Raw genomic sequence first — 22,586 nt, 5'->3', positions numbered from 1 at the left:
TGTTTAATATCACCCAGCGCTGCGGTCTAATGACAGGATGTCCCAACGTGACAAGAATACAGATGACCAACAAGGAGAAATTAAGGAAGGGAGAGAGGGCAGACGGGGGAGTAAGTGGCTGGAGCATCGGAGTATCTACTTGGCTTATACAAGATTTACCACCTTTTCATGGTATTCAATTGTTAGTAGTTACTATCTTGTCTCATCGCTACAAATACAGGCTCGGGAGAGACAAAGGTCAAAAGCCATGCGTCCTCCGAAACACAACCCAACCAAGCCACACTGCTTCTTAACACAGTGCGCATCCAACCCGGAAGCCAGCCGCACCAATGTGTCGGAGGAAACACCGTACACCTAGCGACCTGGTCAGCGTGCACGGCGCCCGGCCAGACACAGGAGTCGCTAGTGCGCGATGAGACAAGGATATCCCTACCGGCCAAACCCTCCCTAACCCGGATGACGCTAGGCCAATTGTGTTTCGCCCCATGGACCTCCAGGTCGCAGCCGGCTGTGACAGAGCCTGGGCTCGAACCCAGAGTCTCTGGTGGCAGTTGGCGCAGTGCCTTAGACTACTGCGCCAACAGGGAGGCCATACTACAGGTATTTTAACCTGGACAGTCCACTAAATAACACATGCCACAGCTGTCCATGGATACCAAAAGCATCTTTCCTCAGCAGTTCGTCTGTACACCAGCAAAGGCAGGCTGAATGCCTATCTGTGCTGCAGGCATCTCTCAGTCCCCACCTCATCCGTCAGGCTCCTTCCCCTCATCGCTCTGGCCCCTCTCATCTCATGCTTGTGACACTTTTGATATTCTGGATTTCCCCTGATTGTCTAGAAGGTACAATGTAGGTATGGTACTGCATTGTATAAAAACACCGCTTCCAGCTGCCCCCTGGCGCCGATTCTAAATATTTCTTGAGACATTCAAATCCTCCTGATGCAGAATTATTTTCCTCCTGCAACGAAACGGGTCAAATACGGATCTGAAATCTGTATGTAATTTGATATGATTTTCTGTTATGATCATAATCACAACATAGCTATGGATACACATTTGTGTAAGGTCATATGCTCGACCTTTCCAACTGGGCCCAGTTTTTCTCAAATCCAAAAGAGCCTATATTATGAACGGCAATTAAGGCTATATAAACGCGACCTGGGGGAAACTCCTGGCAGGTGGAATCAGTGTGTGAGTGACTCATAGGGCTCATGTGACTGTTTAGTAGGCTACAATAAAGTCAGCTCATCCTCTTTGGGATGTCATATGATTTCCATCCCAACCTTATTCCCACTCTCCGCACTTAATCATGCTTTCTGATTCATTGCACCGGAATCCATGGCAGGACATTTTGCCAGTAGTTCTATTAATAACCTCTATGCGATTAAAATGTGGGTCAAAAGGGAAATACAACTATTAAGACTTTATTTTATGTTATGCCGTCATTGTAGTATAGAAATGTTTTTGATTATGTGTAATCTGTTGATGCGTTGGATAGCAAATGCAACGTTAACAGAACAGCTGTTCATATGTTCATTGTGTATTTGTTTAGACCTAAAGTGTGTTGTCAGTCGTTTGGACGCCATCTTCTCTTTGGTAAACAGAAAGAAATATCCCGCTTCCATCTCATGTGTCAGGCCCATCTCACGAGTCTTGAGGCCTGAGAGATGAGGTCTGCAGTTATTGCAGTCTTTTGCCTAGGGTTTGGTGGTATCCACATTTTCATACCGTCCTTGTGCCATACCGTATAATCGGCAGTGCACACAATGTGGTAATACCGGCACTAATATGAGTGTCTAATCAGAACGTACATGCAAATGACCATAGTGGATGCTAGCTAACTAAATTGCAAGAACAGATAACCAAGCTCATAAAGTTATACAAGTATCTATGGTCCTTCTGTAGCTCAGTTGGTAGAGCATGGCGCTTGTAACGCCTGGGTAGTGGGTTCGATCCCCGGGACCACCCATACGTAGAATGTATGCACACATGACTGTAAGTCGCTTTGGATAAAAGCGTCTGCTAAATGGCATATATTATTATTATTATATTAGAAAGGCTAGTCACAGTGTGCTGCATGCACACAAAAATGTATTTAACAGCAGGGATCTTGATCCAGGAGGCTGTTCTCTGCTGTGTTCAAGAGACACTTGACCAGGCAAGTTAGCCACTCAGATAGCTAGCAAACCAAACACACAACTGGAGAGTATTTAGCACATTTTAGACAGTTAACTTAATAGTTATAAGATATCTAACTGCCAAAAATGTTGGAGTGAAATATTTACATTTAATAAACTTCAAAGACAGCTTCAAAGGTTTGACAATCCTACTCTGGGTACGGTATACAGCCCAACACACAAGTGCTACCGGAGTGTTTGTGTCCGTGCTGCCTACGAGTGTGTCTGAGCAGTTTGTGACTGTCTGAGTAGCAAAGAAACACTTGTCTGCCCAGCTTTAACACATGCCTCAAATTCCAGAGATTCCAGGAGCTGAGCTTGAGCGAGGCCGAGCAGACACAGTGAACTGGCTCAGAGCAGCACAAAGCGGCACTAGACTGACTGACCTGTGTCTCCCTGTTCGTTACAGCACAACACCACCACCAGTTTGAGGTGAACTGCGAAGGAGTACAGTAGCTCAGCAACCAGAGTGTGAACAGAGAGGGCTTAAGGCATTTTCACACAGTTCTGAGCTATAGTTCGAATCAAAGTTGGATTATTTGTTACATTATATTTGTTCCAGTTGGTTTCACATCTCCAAACGTTAAACGAAGAAAATGCATAAACAAAACCACGTCCATGTCATTTGTTTAGAAGAGGAAAATACTCACGTTAAATCCACCTATAATTCATACGAATTTCAATTTGGTCTTTCAACATGTGCAAGGAAAAAGAGCTGCTGTAACTGTGACATGAAAAGGCTATATTTAGTAGCCTATATCCACGGTATAGCCATCTCCCCTAATCTGCATCAGATGCACTCTTAAATGCACTACTACTCACAGAATGTTTCAGAGATATCAAGTTATGGTACTACTTCCATTTCATTAAATGATTGCAGTCAAACAACCAATAATACTGCTTGCCTCTTTGGACTGGACTGTGTTTTCACCTGCAGCGAACCGCAATAAAAAGGTACAAATGGAATTGGACCGAGACCACCCTTTTTGAGGGAACCACAGCGCGTTGTTTAGTGCGCTCACGAGTTCGGGTAGTGTTCACACCAACTAAGGGGGAAAACCCGCCAGAGCTCGCTAGAGCTCAACAAATATGTTTGAGTCCGGAAAGGAGGGGAGACAGCCGTTTAGATATGACCTCCTACAGTGTAGTGAACCATGAAGGCGCATTACTAAAATACATTTATTTAACTAGGAAAGTCGATTAAGAACAAATTCTAATTTACAATGACGGCCTACCCCGGGCCAAACCCTAACCCGGACGACACTGGGCCAAATGAGCACCGCCCTATGGGACTCCCAATTACGGCCGGTTATGATACAGCCCAGGATCGAACCAGGATCTGTAGTGATGCCTCTAGCACTGAGATGCAGTGCCTTAGACCGCTGCGCAGATCAGGAGCCCTAATTTGTGCTCCTCTTTCTAGGACTGCTGGGGAGCAACAGTTGTTTAATGTTTCTAGTGTTGTGACTATCGATAATGTGATGATTGCTATTTATCGAATAATAACCTACAACGTAGGTAACAATTAATGCATTAGGAATTTGGGGCACCACAGGAAAAGTTATTTAACGAGTTACCATCTCCTGACTTACCAACTCTAAAAATATCTCTTACTTCGATAGCAGTCAATTATTAATTATTACCTCATCTGTCTCATTATGAACATCGCACAGTTCTTGGATATCTTCACAAACCCTACCCTAAGTGATGAATCAGCGATACACAAATTGGCTTAATTATTTATTTACTAACTAACTAAATCATCAAATAGAATATGTAAACACACACAGCATACAGTTTTTAACTATCTACAGTTGAAGTCGGAAGTTTACATACACCTTAGCCAACTACATTTAAACTAAATTTTTCACAATTCCTGACATTTAATCCCTAGTAAAAATTCCCTGTTTTAGGTCACTTAGGATCACAACTTTATTTTAAGAATGTGAAATGTCAGAATAATAGTAGAGAGAATTATTTATTTCAGCTTTTATTTCATTCATTACATTCCCAGTGGGTCAGAGGTTTACATACACTCAATTAGTATTTGGTAGCATTACCTTTAAATAGTTTAACTTGGGTCAAACTTTTGGTGTAACCTTCCACAAGCTTCCCACAATAAGTTGGGTGAATTTTGGCCCGTTCCTCCTGAGTCAGGTTTGTAGATCCTTGCTCGCACACTTTTATTTCTGCCCACAAATTTTCGATAGGATTAAAGTCAGGGCTTTGTGATGGCCACTCAGATACCTTGACTTTGTTGTCCTTAAGCCATTTTGCCACAACTTTGGAAGTATGCCTGGGGTCATTGTCCTTTTGGAAGACCCATTTGCGACCAAGCTTTAACTTCTTAAGGTATAGGGGGCAGCATTTTCACTTTTGGATAAATAGCGTGCCCAATTTCAACTTCCTGCTACTCATGCCAATAATATAAGATTTGCATATTATTAGTAGATTTGGATAGAAAACACTGAAGTTTCTAAAACTGTTTGAATCATGTCTGTGAGTATAAAAAAACGTATGTAGCAGGCAAAACCCAGAGCGGTCCAAACCACTTCCACTGGATGTCACCAGTCTTTGGAATTTGGTTGAGGTTATTCCTTTGTGCAATGAAGTAGCACTGCCATCTAGGAAATGGGTAACACTGTTGAGAGTTGCGCAAGACTTGAAAAGTAGCGTTAGTTTCCTCTCGTCCTCTATTGAAAACAGATAGACCAGTCTTCAATTTGATCAATTAGTTTGAAATGATTTGGCAAAGATAGTAGTGACGTGACGTTGCGCAATTTGGAAGCTGTTTTTTTCTGGATCAAAACGTGCCAAATAAATGGACATTCTGGATATTTATGGACAGAATTATCGAACAAAAGGACCAATTGTGATGTTTATGGGACATATTGGAGTGCCAACAAAAGAAGCTCGTCAAAAGTAAGCAATGTTTTATATTTTATTTCTGCGTTTTGTGTAGCGCATGCAGGGTTGAAATATGCTACTCTTTGTTTACCGTTGTGCTATCATCAGATAATAGCTTCTTATGCTTTCTCCGAAAAGCCTTTTTAAGGTCTGACATGTTGGCTGGATTCACAACGAGTGTAGCTTTAATTTAGTATCTAACGTGTGATTTAATGAAAGTTAGATTTTTATATCATTTTATTTGAATTTGCCACGCTGCATTTTCCTTGGCTTTTGGCCAAGTGGGACACAAGCGTCTCCTATACCATAATTAACAAGAAATGTGTGAAGTGGTTGAAAAATACATTTTAATGACTCCAACCTAAATGTATGTAAACTTCCGACATCAAATGTACATAATACAATGAAAACATATCCATAGTGGACTAACAAAAGCATGACTGTTCGGTTACACAATGGAAAGGGAGGGCTATGCAAGGAGAGGGAGAGACAAAGAGAGACAACTTATTGTACATACATTTGGAAGCTATGCTCACGGGAATATGAATACTTTGCACATGAACGACCGCTCATTCGGAAAAGAAATGCAATGTATATATTTATGCAAAGATGTCTGTCTTCTCTCTATTGAACTTGATGGTTCTATGGGAAGTGGTTACATGTAATTCTCTGGTTGTCCACCATAGGTCACAATGTTCTTCTCAGTTGTAGGCTTCTTTTGTTCTGGAGTGTTCGTCAGGATATACTTCAGATGTAATACACAGAGTTCAGAGGGATCTGTTCTTCCCTCTCATCTTTGGTCAAATGCCCTAGACTACTTTACCTGCTCACCTCTCACCAGAGCTCCACATGTCAGAATCAACTCAAAGAAAGAAGAGACCAAGGAGCTACTATAAGTAAGAACCCAATAATTAGGCTAACAATCCCTTGATTCCCTCCAAATCATTTTTTTCAAAAGGAAGATACATTGCTTTTCAAGGAACAAGACACAAGGTCACATGGCGGCAGTGTTTTGGTTGTAAAAGAGTCTGTCAGCACGGCAACATCAATGCGGAGAGAGAGATGGCCCTCGCTCGGCCCCATGGGGCCATCCATAACCTTGGACAGGAACTGGCCTCACAAAGACAGGAAACAATCGTGCATAGAACACTCTATGAACTTGGACTGCTATTGTTCCAGGAGGAGATGGACTGGGATGTGTGGAGACCACCGCCGGCCACCGGGGAGAGAGGTGTCACACACAACAAACACACACACGTGGACACAGACATATAGACAAAAACATACACATGCACACAGAGATACATAAGTGCACTCACACACAGCCTACCACTGGGGGTGTACACATCCACCCTTACACCACCATGCTACTCTGCTATGATCTAGAAGCTAGAAAAAACAATGGACATCTTCAGTCAAACACATGCTAGGTGATTTAGACTGTGTGTGTGTTAGCAGTTAGGAAATTCTTAGTGTCCCAGACCATCCCACAGGCCTCTGATTGGTGAAGGCAAGTGTATGCGACGTACATTAGGGTAAATTTGGACCATCCGTAGGCCTATATTTATGACCACCATTCACCTCACCTGACTCTTTCTGGACTCACCAGCACATGAAGACTGTAACTTAACACCCAGCCAACATTGCAACAGTTCTTAGGGTCTGTGCGAGCGGGAGAGAGAAGTCATTCTGTAAAGCACCCTGCTGTTCAAGTTAATCAAATATGGACCACATTTATAACACTGGAACTCCAACCGTAACACTTGAACACCAACCGTAGCACTGGCACACCTACCGTAGCACTGGAACTCCAACCGTAACACTGGAACACCAACCGTAACACTTGAACTCCAACCGTAACAGTGGAACTCCAACCGTAACAGTGGAACTCTAACCGTAACAGTGGAACTCTAACCGTAACAGTGGAACTCCAACCGTAACAGTGGAACACCAACCGTAACACCGGAACACCAACCGTAACACCGGAACACCAACCGTAACACCGGAACACCAACCGTAACACCGGAACACCAACCGTAACACCGGAACACCAACCGTAACACCGGAACTCCAACCGTAACACCGAACTCCAACCGTAACACCGAACTCCAACCGTAACACCGAACTCCAACCGTAACACCGAACTCCAACCGTAACACCGAACTCCAACCGTAACAACTCCAACCGTAACAACTCCAACCGTAACACCGAACTCCAACCGTAACACCGAACTCCAACCGTAACACCGAACTCCAACCGTAACACCGAACTCCAACCGTAACACCGAACTCCAACCGTAACACCGAACTCCAACCGTAACACCGAACTCCAACCGTAACACCGAACTCCAACCGTAACACCGAACTCCAACCGTAACACCGAACTCCAACCGTAACAGTGGCACACCTACCGTAACACTGGAACACCAACCGTAACACTGGAACACCAACCGTAACACTGGAACACCAACCGTAACACTGGAACACCAACCGTAACACTGGAACTCCAACCGTAACACTGGAACTCCAACACTGGAACTAACACACTGGAACTCCAACCGTAACACTGGAACTCCAACCGTAACACTGGAACTCCAACCGTAACACTGGAACTCCAACCGTAACACTGGAACTCCAACCGTAACACTGGAACTCCAACCGTAACACTGGAACTCCAACCGTAACACTGGAACTCCAACCGTAACACTGGAACTCCAACCGTAACACTAGCACACCAATCATAACACTGGAACACAGGCTGCTACTGCTATGCTCTCCGTATATGTTCTTCTCCCTCTCTTTCTTGGTCCCCTTCTCACCCACTATCTTTTCCTCCCTCCCTCACAGCTGTGTGTGTGTGTGTGTGTGTGTGTGTGTGTGTGTGTGTGTGTGTAATCTTCTCTGAGGGGAAGATAATGAAGACAATTTTATAATGCGTGTCAAATACCAGTCTCCTGGGAACCTCTGGCTCATTCAGCTCACACTCATTTAGCTGGAGTTTCATTGTTGGGCTGTATCCCTTTTCCCAATATAGTGCACTACTTTTGGCTCTGGTCAAAAGTAGTGCACTATATAGGGGATAGGATGCCATTTGACTAAAGTACATTAAAGGCCAGCTGCTGTACAGAAGCTGTGGTGCTCAATCCCCTATGAAAGACAGACTGTCACGCAACACCACAGCACAGCACAGCATGGCTCAGTAGTCACTACCGCAATGAGATTATTACACCAGAACAAAGACCTTCTGAAAGAAACCCCATGGAACAGTCACCACATAGTTAACACTAGAAGCGCTAAGGCGGTCATTTGTACCATTTGGACTGCTCATGACTAATTGTTTTATTACTCTGCAATTTTTTAATGTCATGCCCCATCAGTCCTGGACTTTTCCTAAATATACTGAACAAAATTATAAACGAAAAATGTATAGTGTTGGTCCCACTTTTCATGAGTTGAAATAAAAGATCCTCGAAATGTTCCATATGAACAAAAGCTTATTTCGCTCAAATTATGTTCACAAATTTGTTGACATCCCTGAACATTTCTCCTTCTCCTTTAATCCATCCATCTGACCGGTGTGGCATATCAAGAAGCTAATTAAACAGCATGATCCTTACACAGGTGCACCTTGTGCTGGAGACAATGTTTTGTTAAACAACACCACAGATGTCTCAAGTTTTGAGGGATCTTCCAAATAGCATGCTGACGGCAGGAATGTCCAGATCTGTTCCCAGATAATTTAATTTTCATTTCTGTACCGTAAGACAATAAGAGATTTTGGCAGTATACACAACCGGCCACACAACCGCAAACCACGTGTAACCACACCAGCCGAGGACCTCCACATCCGGTTTCTTCACCCGTGGGATCCTCTGAGACCAGCCTACCGAACAACTGATGAAACTGTGGTTTGCACAACCAAAGAATTTCGGCACTAACTGTCAGAAACTGTCTCAGGGAAGCTCATCTGCTTGCTAGTCGTCCTCACCAGAGTCTTGACCTGACTGCAGTTCGACGTTGTAACCAACTTCAGGGGGCAAATTGCTCACCTTCAATGGCCACTGGCATGCTGGAGAAGTGTGCTCTTCACAGATGAATCCTGATTCCAACTGTACCGGGCAAGATGGCAGATGGCGTACAGTGAGGCAAAAAAGTCTTTAATCGGGCACCAATTGTGCAAGTTCTCCCACTTAAAAAGACGAGAGGCCTGTAATTTTCATCATAGGTACACTTCAACTATGACAGACAAAATGAGAAAAAGAATCCTGAAAATCACATTGTAGGATTTTTAATGAATTTATTTGCAAATTATGGTGGGAAAAAAAGCAGCCAACAAGTGCTCAGCATGTGGGAACTCCTTCAAGACTGTTGGAAAAGCATTCCAGGTGAAGCTGGTTGAGAGAATGCCAAGAGTGGGCAAAGCTGTCAACAAGGCAAAGGGTGGCTACTTTGAAGAATCTCAAATCTAAAATATATTTTGATTTGTTCAACACTTAGTTACTACATGGTTCTATATTTATTATTTAATCGTTTTGATGTCTTCACTATTATTCTACAATGTAGAAAATAGTAAAAATAATGAACCCTTGAATGAGTAGGTGTGTCCAAACTTTTGTCTGGTACTGTATATGTGTGTGTGTTTGTACTACAGTGTGTTACGTAATGCTGCAGTCCAGGCAGGCAGAGCAGAGAGAGGTGGTTCAGTAATACCCATAGGTTACATTCTTCTCCAAGCTCAGACTGAAAGCTGATTGAACATTGTGAATGTGGAATGGGTGGGCTCCTGGTTTCACAACAAACCCACTTCAGAAGGAGAACGGGCCTCAGCAGTAGGCAGGGTGTGCCCCTAATGGCATTCTATTCCCTATATAGTGCACTACTTTTGACCAGAGCCCCATAGGGGGCCCAATGAAATGTAGAGGGAATAGAGTGAGGGACTAGAGGGAATAGGGCTAGAGAAGTAGTGACATCACCTGTGTGTGTGTGTGTGTGTGTGTGTGTGTGTGTGTGTGTGTGTGTGTGTGTGTGTGTGTGTGTGTGTGTGTGTGTGTGTGTGTGTGTGTGTGTGTGTGTGTGTGTGTGTGTGTATAGAGGCGCCCACGTCTCTCTACATGTCATGTGTGACAGGGCTGAGACAACACTCTCAGGTCTAGCAGAGCAATCACACAGACAGTGCATATGTTCGGCTGCATTGCATCAAACCCAGGGCTCAGGAGCATGGTAAGAGTTGACATACAACCTGAACTCAGCCTACTTTACTCAGCCATAGTTAGTAACGGTTCACCAAACACACGGTTCGGTACGTATTGCAGTTTTGGGGTCATGGTTCGGGTTCAGTACAGCAGTAAAATGAAATGCTATTCACAGTGTTCCTAGCATTGTCTGTTGTGACAGGATTGTTAGGTTGGGCCTCTCAAGTTTCCAGTCTGATGCTGCATTTGTAACCATGTGAGGTGGGAATTGACCAGTTGTGAAGTCGTAAATACCAGTTGGATGCATTCATGTGATTTGTACTCGTTGAGAAACGCTGATTGGCTAATGGCCAACAAGCTGCGTCAATCATAAATTAAGTACAGCTATCGTGATTGTAATAAGTTATAGTAAAAAAACTAAAACACAAATAGATTGCTTTTTATAAAAATTGTTTTGTTGTTGCATTTAATTGCTGAAAATGCTGTTTAAGAGGCCATTTCCTTAGTAGGTGACATCAAAGGTCACCATGTGGGTGACCTTTGACATCAAAGGTCACCATGTTCTCATTAGTAATTACCAGTTGGAGAGCTGCTCCAGTAGATGTTTCCCAGCCATATGTGGTAAATTCCCACTTCTATATTAGTTAAACGCACCATGACCGTGACTCCTTCAGTGCCAGATGTGTACGTGTGACTTTCATAAAGGGGGCGTGTCTGTAGCACAGTACATCCCCCACTCTGGGGTAATGTGATGGGCTGTCACTGTTAAATAAGCTCAACACAGAGTGCATTGGCCAATTCATTGAAGACTTCGGCTTTGGCCTGCTTATATAGAGTGGGTACTACCTGTTTGCTGAAACGGTTGCAAGAGGGAAGTTTGTAATGTGGCTCAAGCACTTTCACGAGGTGCTGAAATCCTCTATTCTCAATCACAGAAAACGGGCGCATATCCTCGGCTATAAATCAAAGACTGTAAAAATACAAACCGCCTACCTATCCATCGCTCCTTTAATTTCTTTGGCCATGTAAGAATCAGCTGCCAAGTGCTGCTTGAATGCAGAGGGGGGAGGGTGTTGTGTTGTTGTTTCTTTGCGTTTCTGTCTTGTTCCGGTATACTGGGGTGATGTCGGCTTAAATGTGTCAACATATTTGAGGTGTTGGCAGCTGCAAAGGCTATTGAGCGACATACTGTTAACATTTTATCCACTACTCTCTGTCCATCACACTTGTAATCTACTTCGAAGCCAAAATGTCTCCAAACTGTAGATTTAAACGATGATGGAGGATCCTCCAATTCTGGTTTATCGACCCCACCACTCACCATCGCACAGAACTAGTACCTGGCTGCGCCTCACAAAAGGACAGTTTGAAATGTGCCAATTAAGATTTGAATTTGAAGTACAACGGGCGCATAGGCTCTAGTTGTTTTTAACGGAATAGCCTCAAGAAAAAAGTTCAGCTCATATTTACTCAAGAGGCATAGGCCTACAACACGGCATAGGCCTACAACGCAGCGTAGGCATAGCCAATAGGCTTAGTGTTTTTTTATGTATTCATTCGGGTTCACAGTGCGGACTGAACCGAGGCCCTTATACCGAACTGTACCGTTACACCCCTAATAGTTAGCATATGACTTCTTGGCTCTGCAGCTGGACTTTCTACACTAAAGGACACAAGTGAGTGAGTAAGTGTCTTGGCAAGACTACAACCCTCCGTCTGACGCACACACACACACTCCACTCTCGCTTTCTAACAACTCTTCTCCTTCATCTGACTCCCCTGGAGACCAGGTCTTTGAATGTTAAGTGAGATCACTGCAACCTGAGAGCTCCTTCTCTCTCACACACACTTTCCCCACTCTCAATCTCTTTCACACTTCAGCCACTCTTGATTGCTCCCCCTCTTTTTCCCCTGCCCTCCCTCTCCCCTTCCAGATTCACCTCAATCAGATAAGATCCCTGATTTACTTTCACTTATAAATAGCAAAACACTAAAACATAAATAATGGGACACATTAAAACAAGTACAAGCCCTGTGCACGGCAGTGGGTCTTCTCCCAAATTGAGGTTATGGCAGGGAAAAAACAGAGTGAGTATCCAAAACATGGAATAACCGCAGACAAGGAAACATCTATCCTAGTGTGCAATTTTACATGCATTTAAATACAAACACTCCTTCCATCGTACAAAGAAATGACTAAGAACCAAAGACAGTCAGGTCTCCCTTGTAAAAGAGGTCTTCTGACATCATTGGGACGTCCTGATTAAATAAAGGATGAACTAAATAAGAACCCAGTGACTTACTTCTCTGGCAATGCTTGTGCGTCCAGCAGCGTTCGTTGAAGAGGCCGTTGATGGTGGTCTGCTGACAGGTGGTCTTCCCCTTGGCCGCCCCAGGACACACGTCCCCGCACTCCCGGTCATTCTTATTGGCTACGATGTAGTTGTCCTCCACCGTGTCCAGGATCTTGGACCAGTCCAGGGTGGAGAGGTAGCAGAGGTCTGGGTTCTTCTCGATTCTCACCGCTCCTCTAGTGATATTCATCAGGCTATGGAGGCCGATATCCCTGAGCTGCAGCATTTCAAAGAAGACCAGAGCATAGTTGAAGAACAGGTTGTTACCTCGGATCACAGTGAGATTAGGGAAGAGGTCTTTGAGGCTCTCCATGCCGTAGACCCTGAACAGGAGGAGGAAGTCTGTGACCACGGTCAGTTTGGGGTAACTTAGGCCCCTGAAGTCCTCGGGCTTGGTCTTGAACATGAGGATGATTTTCAGGTGGCCCTCGATCACTGTGCAGTTCTCCAGGGAGCGCAGGTTGGTCACGTTGTTCCGGATGTCCTTACTGGAGCAGATTCCAGTGGATACTTCAGGGGAGCAGGAGAGGGGAATGGAAGAGAGGAGAGAGAAGGAGACAAACTGATTAGTGATGGGATTCTGGCAACGATAGTATTGCACATCAAAAATATTCTGTCAAGACATTTATTGGTCTGCATATTTTTTGGTGTGTTGTCCATCTAAATTCTATGGACTTCATTAAATTAAGTGTTATTTTTTACCTCCTGGGAAGAAAAAAGGGGAAAAAATGTATTTCAAGCACATTAATATCATGATCAGTTCGGCTTTGTATTGTATCATATCCCCAAGAGTTGAGCTTTTTATATTTCAAGAAATAAACCGCAGTAGGCTATTGTTTATTTTGCTTGCTACATCCTACTAAGTTCATTAAGAACACCTTCACGGGCCCTACCTCACTTATACAGATCTTTATTTCAATTCAATACAACTTTTGTACTTATCCCCTCAAGGGCAATTATTGAGTTGTATCAAATGTGAATAAAAATTAGTGTAGACAGTGAACCCAAGCAATAGCCACATAAGTCTGATTAAGATGCTATATGTAGCCTAATTAATAAGAATATTGATGATATCTTAGTCAGCTCATTATTTCTGCAAATGGGAAATTATTCTTAACTGACCAACATTGATTAAGGGTTAAATACAATTTGTTAGATTTTATCTAACAGCTATTTCATGAAATGGTTGTACAGTATGTTATGCATAGTTCAGAGTAAGTGAATTGTGTAATATTTAATATAACCTTCATTGCAAAACCAGTTTTAGGGCAAAGAGACCAAGGCCTAGAATAAAAATAGACAAAAATAGTCTGGATTGAGAAGAAACAATTTCACATCAAAATATGTGGTTATGTATCTACAGTGTCTTGGTTTGACGAAACCCATGCCTCTCTGCAGACAGTTGGTTCAGCAACCACATATCTGGGTGATACCCACATTATAATATAGAGCGCCATCATTGGCTGTTATTACCCACATTCCAGTATTGAGAACTGTCATTGGCTGTAAGCACTATTCTACTAGGGGCCGCTGTCAATGTTTTCTTCCCACATTTGATTCCAATACGGAGGTAAGCTCTGTTATCACAACTGACAACTCTACTCTTATTTGGCATGGGGCTGGAGGCTGTAATATATGTACTACACTCAACAAAAATATAAAACGCAACATGTATAAAGTGTTGGTCCCATGTTTCATGCGCTCAAATAAAATATCCCAGAAATGTTCAATATGCACAAAAAGCTTTTTTCTCTCAAATGTTGTGCATACATTTTATTGTATCCCTCTTCGTGAGCATCACTCCTTTGCCAAGATAATCCATCCACCTGACAGGTGTGGCATATCAATAAGCTGATTAAACAGCATGTTCATTACACAGGTGCAACTTGTGCTAGGGACAATAAAAGGCCATTCTAAAATGTGCAGTTGTGTCACACAACACAATGCCACAGATATCTCAAGTTCAGGAAGCGTGCAGTTGGCATCCTGACTGCGTGCAGTTGGCATCCTGACTGCAGGACTGCTAATTTCACTTTCGATGACTACTGGCACGTTGGAGAACTGTGCTCTCCACGGATGAATCCCAGTTTCAACTGTACCGGGCACATGGCAGATAAGGTATATGGTGACATGTGGGCGAGTTGTTTGTTGATTTCAACGTTGTGAACAGAGTGCCCCATGGTGGAGGTGGGGTTATGGTATGGGCAGGCATGAGCTGCGGACAATGAACACAATTGCATTTTAATAAATGCCAATTTGAACGCAGAGATACCATGACGAGATCCTGAGGACCATTGTCGTGCCATTCATCCACCGCCATCACCTCATGTTTTAGCATGATAATGCACGGTCCCATGTCGCAAGGATCTGTACACAATTCCTGGAAGCTGAAAATGTCCCAGTTTTTCTCTAGCCTGTATACTCACCAGATATTTCACCCATTGAGCATGTTTGGGATGCTTTGGATCGATGTGTACAACAGCGTGTTCCAGTTCCCGCCAATCTCCAACAACTTTGCAGTGTAATTGAAGAGTAGTGGTACAACATTCCACAGCCCACAATTAAAAGCCTAATCAACTCTATGCAAAGGAGATGTGTTGCGCTGCGTGAGGCAAATGGTGGTCACACCAGACACTGACAGGTTGTGATCCACACCCCTACCTTTTTTTATTTTAGGGTATCTGTGACCAACAGACGCATAACTTTAGTCCCAGTCATGTTAAGGCAGGATTTATGTATTTCAATTGACTGATTTCCTTATATGAACTAACTCAGTAAAATCTTTGAAATTGAATTTATATTTTTTCTTCAGTGTACATTTTGCTCTCTAGGTTACAGAGAGCTGGTAGTCCCATCAGCCAAACTACCAGGTTTGAAAGAGGGAAGAGACTCAGGGGGTATGCTAATTTTATTAACACTATTAAAGTAGTCAAAACTAACATTAAGAACACCTTCCTAATATTGAGTTGCAGCCCCCCAATTGAAACAATCCACGTCTCAAATGTCTAAAGGCTTCAAAATCCTTCTTTAACCGATCTCCTCCCCTTCATCTACACTGAGTGAAATGGATTTAACCAGTGACATCAATGAGGATCATATCCTTTCACCTGGTCAGTCTATGTCATGGAAAGAGCTCTTGATATTTTGTACACTCAGTGTATGTTTTCCATGCCAATAAAGCCCATTGAATATACATTTTTATTTAAAATGTAACCTTTATTTAACTAGGCAAGTCAGTTAAGAACAGATTCTTATTTACAATGACAGCCTCATTGAATTGCGAGTGAAAGAAAGAGACAGTCTGTGGGAAAACATTGAAACATACTCTGAAACCTGACATTGCAACACTTATTTCCAAACAAGACGTTTCCGGATCATGTTGATCTGTCATGATCACTGTTACTTCTCTGACTACACCCGAGTAGTAACACTGTAATTACTATAGTAAGAACAACTTTACTATGCCATTGTTACAGAGTAGCCTAAATTAGTAAATGCATTAAAGGAGTTTTGTTATTACACAACTGGAATAAGGAAAAATCCTTCCATTAAGCAATGACTAAAGACTAATAACATGTTATTAGAATGTTATTACTACAGTAATTGCATTGTTACTACGCAGATATATGTAGAGGTATAAGAACAAGTCTTACTAACAACTATAATGGGCCCTGGTGTTGGACATCACGGGTTAATTAAGATATCCATCACAAACACCCCAAATCATCACCCATCATGAGAGCCCCTCTCAGAGAGAGTATGAGATAGAGACAGGGAGAGAGAGAGAAAGAGCGAGGCAGAAGGATTGAAGCAGTAAGATGACCCAAACAGATAGAGATACATACACAGGGAGGGAGAGTACATGACCCAAAGGAGCAGCCAGGGAACCAGAGAACAAACAGCTCCCAGCAGTGTGCTGTGGAGTGTGGACACACTGTGCAAATGGCAGCCTATTCCCTTTACTTGACCAGGGCCCATGCACCCTATATAGTTGAATGCGTTTGACCAGGCTGGTCGTGTCCCAAGTGGAACCCTATTCCCAACCTAGTACACTACATAGGGAATAGGATGCCATTTGGGATGGACATCTCATTCAGCCAGAGCCTGGCATTCCTAACTGAGAATCTAATACAGTCCACTGTGGTGATAGTGACTAGTGTTGTTAACTGGAACAGTACAACCTAAGCGCCGGTCAAAAGTAGTGCACTATATACAGTGCCTTCAGAAAGTATTCACACCCCTGGACTTTTTCCACATTTTGTTGTGTTACAAAGTGGGTTTAAAATGGATTTGAGCAGCAGACTATGATCGATAATGTCAACAGCCACACTGAAATATAATAAAACAGCCCCCAATCTTTTTATCATCAATTTCTCTCAATTTGTGTAAGTGCTGTGCTTGTTGAATGTCCGTCCCTATAACCATGCTGAAAGTCTGTTGTCAATTTGTTTACTGTAAAATAGCCTGTATCTGGTCAAACACAATTTTTTCCCAAAAGTTTACTAAGGGTTGGTAACAAGTTGATTGGTCGGCTATTTGAGCCAGTAAAAGGGGCTTTACTATTCTTAGGTAGCGAAATGCCTTTTACTTTCCTCCAAGCCTGAGGGCAGACACTTTCTTGTATGCTTAAGATAGGATTGGAAATATCGTCCGCTATTATCCTCAGTAATTTTCCATACAAATTGTCAGACTGCGGTGGCTTGTCATTGTTGATGGACAACAATCATTTTTTCACTTCTTCCACACTCACTTTACGGATTTCAAAATTACAATGGTTGTCTTTCATATTTAGGTCAGATATACTTGGATGTGGTGTCAGTTTGTTGCTGGCATGTCATAACTAAATTTGCTAATCTTACCAATGAAAAAAAGCATTAAAGTTGTTGGCAATATAAGTTGGTGAACGATGGAGCGGAGTTTGCCTTTTGTCCCAAAATGTCATTTAAGGTGGTCCAAAGCTTTTTACTAACATTCTTATTGTCATGCATCTTTGTTTCAGTGTAGTTTCTTCTTTTTATTCATTTTAGTCATATGATTTCTCAATTTGCAATAGGTTTGCCAATCGGTTGTGCAGACAGACTTATTTGCCATTCCTTTTGCCTCATCCCTCTCAACCATACAATTTTTTTAATTCCTCATCAATCCACGGAGATTTAACAGTTTTTACAGCCATTTTCTTAATGTGTGCGTGCTTATTAGTAACTGGGATGAGACATTTCAATCATGTGTCAAGTGCATCGGTCTGTTTGCTCCTCATTACACACCACGGACCAACAAATATTATTTACATCAACAACATAGGAATCACTACAAAACATATTGTATGACCTATATTAGGCCCAGCCTTTGGAACTTTGTTTTTTCTAGATATGGCTACTATATTGTGATCACTACATCAGATGGATCTGGTGACTACTTTCAAGCATATTTCTGCAGCATTAGTAAAGATGTGATCAATACATGTTGATGATCCCATTCCTGTGCTGTTTGTAACAACCCTGGTAGGTTGACTGATAACCTGAACCAGGTTTCAGGCAATGGTTAGTTTGAAGCTTTTTCTTGAGTGGGCAGCTTGATGAAAGCCAGTCAATATTTAAAATCACCCAGAAAATATACCTCTGTTGCTATCACATACATTATCAAGTACTTCACACGTTATCCAGATACGGACTGTTAGCACTTGATGGTCGATAGCAGTTTCCCACAAGAATAGGCTTTAGGTGAGGCAGATGAACCTGTAGCATATTACTTCAACAGTTATCCTCCTCTTTGAGATTTACAGGAATGTGGTTCGGAATATAAACAGCAAATCCTCTAACGTTGGCATTTCTGTATTTGCTGTAGATGTTATAACCTTGTATTGCTACCACTGTATCAAAGGTATTATCTAAGTGAGTTTCAGAGACTGTCAGAATATGAATGTCATCTGTTACTAGCAAATTATTGATTTCATTAACCTTGTTTCTTCAGCTACATATGTTACTGTGGGCTAATTTGAGCTTTACTGGGAAGCATAGCATAAGTAGATATGCTCATGTTATTCATGTTAGTGCAGGGTGAGGGGAACACAGTAGAATTCCTACTGGGGCACACCGCCTCAGTGCTAACAGTATACATCTGGTTCATAGGCACATGATTACTGGATGCGATAGCTGAAGGATTAGCATAGGCATTCAGGGCAGTTAGAGAGCCATACATTAGGTTACTTACATTGTGTCTACCAACACCCCTGGTATAATGTACATTTGCTGAATGAAGCATTATGACAACTCAGCATGGTAGGGATTAACTGAGCTGGGCAGTTAAGTAAGTCAGTGTCTCAACGCAGCCTTACAATGCTGCTTGGCACTGCAGGCCTTAATGCTCATTTGTTTTTCAAATCTGTTTTGGACTACGGACTGTCCAAATAGCAAGTTGCATGTGACCAAATAGGATGTGTGTGTTTGTTCAGGTAGCAGTCATTTGCAAACAAGGCTAAAGCAGTTGTCACAGTAACGACAGGTCTGTGTGCAGTGGTGTAGGCTGATTGGTGGTGGTGCTCGTGCTTCCTATCCCTCAGAAGTTACGTAGCAAGCTAAGGTGACAATGCCTGCCATGGATGTTTCCCCAGTTGCTTTGAATGTTCAAAATCAAATGGTAAAAAGACTTTCAAATAAATCAGATTTAACCGTTCAGACAAGTCATGGTCAGGAATCAGATATGTATCCGACTTCAAACCACCTACGAAGGTGGTTTGAAATGTGGCTCGAATAATATCCAATTCAATGTGGTTTTTGGATGTTCAGACTGCAGGACAAAGAACAGATTCGAATCGGATATGTGAATCAATAGGATTTGAATCACTTCCAACTGCCAATGTGAACATCCATTCCGTTAATTTTTTATTCTGAAAACTCCCCAGTTCAATGATTACAAGTATACCCACAAAATAATGCAGCCACCACTCTGCTTGAAAATATATGACCCAATTCAGGAAACTAAGTCGCAAGTCACGACTTCACAGGAGAGCCGTTTGAACGTTAAAAAAAGAATAATAATCGAAATGTGTTTTTGTGGCAGAAATACCTTCCTGAACATGTGAACTTTCATGTGCCTTAATAAGAAACTTGTATGTCATCTGTAAATATCAATACAATTGTTAACTTCTTGGTGAGAGGGGGGCAGTATTGAGTAGCTTGGATGAATAAGGTGCCCAGAGTAACTGCCTGCTGCTCTGTCCCAGATGCTAATATATGCATATTATTAGTAGTATTGGATAGAAAACACTCTGAAGTTTCTAAAACTGTTTGAATCATGTCTGTGAGTATAACATAACTCAAAATGGCAGGCGAAAACCTGAGACAAATCCTACCAGGAAGTGGGAAATCTGAGGTTTGTAGTTTCATTTAAGTGATTGCCTATCCAATATGCTGTGTCTATGGGACCAGATTGCACTTCCCAAGGCTTCCAGCACATGTCAACAGTCTTTAGAAAGTTGTTTGAGGCTTCTATTGTCGAAGGGTGTCAAATAAGAGCTGTTTCAACAAGTGGACTAGGCTGAGGTCAATCAGTTTACTGCGCGGTCACGCGGGCGCGCCGTTCCCTCTTTTTCCTCTGTAATGAATACGCTATTGTCCGGTTGGAATATTATAAAAAAATACTCTAAGGATTGATTGTAAACATCGTTTGACATGTTTCTACAAACTGTAATGGAACTCTTTGACTTTTCATCTGGATTTTGCTCTGGCGCATTGTGCCTTTGGAAGAGTGAACTAAACGCGAGAACAAAATGTAATCGAACAAAAGTAATATTTCTTGTGGGAGTCCTGGGAGTGCATTCCAATGAAGATCAGCAAAGGTAAGTGAAGATTTATAATGCTATTTATGACTCTTGTTGACTCTACAATTTGGCAGGTAACTGTATGGCTTGCTTTTGTGGCTGAACGCTGTTCTCAGATTATTGAATTTCTTTTACAAGGGAAGTCAGTTAAGAACAAATTCTTATTTTCAATGACGGCCTAGGAACAGTGGGTTAACTTCCTGTTCAGGGGCAGAACAACAGATTTGTACCTTGTCAGCTCGGGGATTTGAACTTGCAACCTTTCGGTTACTAGTCCAAACGCTCTAACCACTAGGCTACCCTGCCACCCCGCTTTTGCCGTAAAGCTTTTTTGAAATCTGACAACAGCGGTTGCATTAAGAACAAGTTTATCTTTAATTCAATGTAAAACATGTATCTTTCATCAAAGTTTATGATGAGTATTTGATGTAGCTCTGCAATTTCTCCGGATGTTTTGGAGGCATTTCTGAACATGGCGCCAATGTAAACAGAGGATTTTGGATAGAAATATGAACTTGATCGAACAAAACATATATGTATTGTGTAACATTGAGTCCCGGGAGTGTCATCTGCTGAGGATCGTCAAAGGTTAGTGATTCATTTTATCTATATTTCTGCTTTTTGTGACTCCTCTCTTTGGTTGGAAATTGGCTGAATGCTTTCTGTGACTAGTTGCTGACCTAACAATGATATGTTCTGCTTTTGCCGAAAAGCCTTTTTGAAATCGGACACTGTGGTTGGATTAACGAGAAGTGTATCTTTAAAAATGGTGTAAAATACTTGTATGGTTGAGGAATTTTAATTATGAGATTTCTGTTGTTTTGAATTTGGCGCCCTGCAATTTCACTGGCTGTTGGCGAGGTGGGACGCTAGCGTCCCAAACGATCCCAGAGAGGTTAAGCCACAGAAAAAGTAAGCAACCTTCAGTCACTTCAGGAGTCCATCTTTTAATCTCTACCTTTTAAGCCTTCTCTCGATGCAGACGCACTTTGTAGACTGGGATGAGCAGAACCATGTTATGATCCCAACCCCCAAGACTGGGTAGTGCCTTGGAAAAATACACACCTGGGATGTTACCATAACAGAGGTCCAGACAGGCTTCAGTTCGGGTAGGTAACATATTGCTGATATGATGGTAAATGTTGAGATGGATTGCACACATTAAAGTCTCCCATGATTAGCTTTACTGCTTGAGGTGACTGTCTCAGCCTGGGATACAAGGTCATGAATCAAGTCGGCAGCTTTGAGTGTGTCAGCAGAGTCTATGTAAACAATAAATAAATCAGACTGGATTTATTTCCTGTGACAGGTAGTATGGCCGTAGGTTAAGAGCAAGGAGTTCAATATCTTTAGTACAGACCTTGTGCTTAGTTGTAATATGGGCAGGATTGCAATATTTCTCATTGACGAATGCACACTCTCCACCACCATTTCTCTTACCAGAGTTGATGCTTCGGTCCGTTCTAACGATTGTGGAGCCAAACCAGGTCTCAGACAGATCAAGCAGGATTGTCAGTACTCAGATGTATTGGGTACAAGCCCATAACTGAGTCTTATTCCTTATGCTTTCTACATGGCTATGCATAATAGATGGAAGAGGTGTTCTGAAGGGCGTTTTTTTTCATCCGAATCCAAATTCCTCCTCTGCAGCCACCCTTCCATGGTGTTGAAGCCTATCCTTGGGGACACGTTGATTGTCATGATAGTGGTACTCCATTGCAGTGTAGACTTGAAGCAAAGGGCCAGAGATGAAGCAGGACATCTCGTGTATGATATCGCGGCTCGCTGTATCCATTGAGGGTTAGGTCGACAGCTTGTTTGGTGCGTTTCACAAAAAAAACTGATTAAAACTAAAAACAGCCAAAGTACTGTTATTTGCCTCATTATTAATTGTCCAATTTAAATGGCACTAAAAACATAGTTGGTTTAGGTATATCGCAAAGTGATTTATTCTCGGGATGGAACATTTGTAAAATACGAGGAAAATATTCAACCCTACCACACAGCAGTAGCTAAGTGTGGTGGTTAGGCTTTCATCATATAACTCTATGCCCATCTGTAGAAAGCTGGTTACTCTCCAGAGACAAATAATGATTCACCTGTACCAGATTCTATGATGACTAACATTGAGTTTTT

The 22,586-nt window shown here is 42.3% G+C and overlaps 1 pseudogene across 1 annotated transcript in view; it reads right to left on the bottom strand.

The window, feature by feature from the left end:
- Positions 1-22,586, bottom strand: part of LOC124041690 — a 94,096-nt pseudogene that overhangs the window by 59,873 nt on the left and 11,637 nt on the right. Inside the window, exon 2 of the transcript XR_006839978.1 lies at positions 12,581-13,141. The product of XR_006839978.1 is annotated as an insulin receptor-like (transcript). The remainder of the gene's footprint in view (positions 1-12,580; positions 13,142-22,586) is intronic.

The sequence above is a fragment of the Oncorhynchus gorbuscha genome, linkage group LG08, assembly GCF_021184085.1.
Source record: "Oncorhynchus gorbuscha isolate QuinsamMale2020 ecotype Even-year linkage group LG08, OgorEven_v1.0, whole genome shotgun sequence".
Lineage (NCBI taxonomy): Eukaryota > Metazoa > Chordata > Actinopteri > Salmoniformes > Salmonidae > Oncorhynchus > Oncorhynchus gorbuscha.
Note: the sequence above shows the minus strand (reverse complement) of the source record. Positions and strands in the feature narration are given on the sequence as shown.